Source organism: Helobdella robusta (assembly GCF_000326865.2).
Source record: "Helobdella robusta unplaced genomic scaffold HELROscaffold_9, whole genome shotgun sequence".
Lineage (NCBI taxonomy): Eukaryota > Metazoa > Annelida > Clitellata > Rhynchobdellida > Glossiphoniidae > Helobdella > Helobdella robusta.
The window spans coordinates 3989252-3992738 of record NW_008705512.1 but is presented as its reverse complement, the minus strand read 5'-3'; positions in this window follow the sequence as shown (position 1 = coordinate 3992738).

The following is a 3487-nucleotide window of genomic DNA, read 5'->3' as shown; positions in this document are numbered from 1 at the left end:
GCATGCCTGGCTTCTACTTCCGGTCCGTACAGGCAGCCATGTTTGTTTACATTGGCAAGTGTGTAAACATCGGGCGTATGTTGTCATATTTGCACACGTGCATCGAAGCGCGCACGCGCACACACACACACACGTACATACATGTTTTTACGTACATGCATTCATACATACATACATACATACATACATACATACATACATACATACATACATACATACATACATACATACATACATACATACATACATACATACATACATACATACATACATACATACATACATACATACATACATACATACATACATACATACATACATACATACATACATACATACATACATACATACATACATACATACATACATACATACATACATACATACATATATACGTAAATACATACATACATACAAACATACATACATACATACATAAATACATACATACATACATACATTCACGAACCTGCCTCTATGTGCGTTTCTATGTGCATGTATGTACGTTTGTGTATGTATGTAGGCATATGTATGTGTGTGTGTATATATATATATATATATTTATGTTTTTTGTATTCATGTATGTATGTTTGCCAATATGCCAAAAGTTTTTTATTGTTTATAAATAACCTTGCAGTAATTAAAAACATAAAATAGAGCCATGGAAAGCTCTCACAAACTGCTTGCCCCAACCGCAAAGTTGCGCATGTTGTAAACAACAAAATGGCAATAGCAACAACAACAACAGCATCAACAACATCATCAACAACAACAACAGCAACAACAACAACATCAAGCACAATCATAATAATAACAACAAGACGACAACATCAACCAATTTAGGAGACCAACGACAACAACAACACTAATTGATATTACGCAACAGATTAATCTTTACAATCATTCACCGTGAAAATGACGTCACAAAACAAATTTTCATCATTTTACCAGCAGCAACAAAACAACGAAATCAAAACAAACAAATCGTAAATATCAACATTGACGTCATCTTGGAGGAAAAACTAGACAAATACAAAACACGCTTAAGGTATAAGAAGAACACAAAAACCACACATAAACACACAACAAATCGCACACATCCACGCACACATCCACACACACACACACATCCACACACACACATCCACACACACACATCCACCCACACACGCACACATCCACCCACACACACGCATGCACAAAGGACACAGCAAAGTATAGAGTAGCAATTGAATTATAAAAGTCCCATCTGATCTAACATAATACTCCAGATAATACACGCATATATTTCTATTTACACATAATACACACAGAAGTACACATACAAACAAAAGATCATACATACGCACACACACACATATGTATATATATATATATATACATGTTTTACGAAAAAAATACAACTTATCCAAGAAATTTTATAAAATTTTTAGAACGTTTTCAAAGTATTTTATTACATTTATAATAAAACATGTTGCATACAAAACAAAGTATACAAACGATTAACAATATTACGAATATTAGACGCTCGGCTGTCCATGCAAATTTCAAAACATCCTGCCAATAAATTTTTCTGGTTAATGCCTGCAGTTAGAAATTTGTTTGACTAATTTAACAGTGTAGTAAAATTCATCGAATACTTTCAATATTGATGAATAACAAGCCGACAGGCCTCTGTCTTCAGCAAGCTTCTGCTTAGTGGCTTTAGCGTCAGCGTTACTGAACGATGTTCTGTGACGTATGAAAGAGTAGCTTCTTTATCATCAGAAGTTAACTTTGTAACATTTGGCCGTTTGACCTATATAACCGTAAGACATTAATGACCCTCGAATATTCTGAACCAAGTAACCTTGAAATATCTGACTTCGCATGTCCTTGGTCGTACATTTGACAAATGAGCTTGCCCATCGTCAAGCTGTTTCTTCCTGGCAGTCTCCACGATGGTAAAGAGTGTGCACAAGTTACATGTACGTACACTATCGTGTAATTGAAAGATTTAAATATTTGTTAATTTTTACCTTTATGTATATAATAAGCAAGGCTGTAAAATGTTTTGGAAATCTTGTAACATTTTTGGATAAGTTGTACTATTTCTCTAGTAGTAGTAGCAGCAGCAGCAGTAGTAGTAGTAGTAGTAGTAGCAGTAGTAGTAGCAGCAGCGCAGTAGTAGTATTAGTAAAGTAATCTGACGCAAGAAAGACGATTACTTCGATGCACACGACGCAATGGCTTCGTCCGGATTTCCGAAAATGGTAGAAAAGTTTTTTGCTCGATTGACTTCCGGTTGATGATGACGTGGTTACAGTCCGTCGCAATGAACAGGATGCTGATGATGATGCTGTGATGGGGATGACAACACCGATGATGATGATGATGATGATGATGGCAATGTTGAGTATAACGATAGTAATACTGGTTGTATGCACTGTGATTGGAACCAAAAAATAAAAAAAAACGCGAAAAATGCGAAAAACAAAACAAGTTTTGCAAAAAACAAAACAAAAAAAAAATATAATCACATAAAGAACCTGAAACAAGAGACAATAATTAAATTTGGAGCGCTCAACCTTTCTCCATACACACACACTTCTATGCAATCCTCAACTTTACAAAGTACATGGGCACTCGTGTGTGTGTACGAATGTGTGTGTACGTGTAATATTTGTGTATGTTTGTGTACAAATGTGTGTGTATCTGTAATGTGTGTGTGTGTGTGTGTGTAATAAGAATGCGTAATAAGTATGAGTGTGTTTGTTTATGTGTGTGCCCCATGCATGTATGCATGCTTTATGTATATATGTATGTTGCTTCGCACAATAAAAAATTGTGCACTTGTATGAATGTGTAGGTAATTGTATATTTAAGTAAAATTATGTTTAATTGACAATATATACACGTATGTATATATATTTGTAATGAAATACCAATAAAATTATATTATAATACATATTAATTACTGCAATGTAATAGTTGTTTATCGATTGACCGCTATTTGCTTACACTTAGATTTGTAGTGTATATTTACTTGTGTGTGTATTTGTTTGTTTGCTTGTTTGTTTGTGTGTATGTTGGTGTGTAAATTTGTATAAGTTTGTATGTCTGTGTACGAATGTACGTATGTTTGTGTGAGTAACTAATTGGGGATAATTGTTTTGTAAGAAAGTATAAATGGATGTTTATGTATATATTTGTGTGGGTTTGTGTGCTTGGATGTATGTGATTCTATTCAATTCAAATGATGATTGTATGTTTGTGTGTATGTGTTTATACTTGTAATTGTGTTTGACAATGCACTTTCAGAGCAGAGGCTGTAATTTGATTATGAATTTTCTTTGCTTGCTCGTTTCGTATCATTGACTGAGTGACTGACTGACTGGCTGGCAATTCTGGCGATGAACTGCACCAGCAAGCAGTGCAGATGATTTCAACTCCTTTTTTTACCGTTCTTCTGTTTTTAGGTCGTTCGGTTCGGTAATTTTCTGTATGA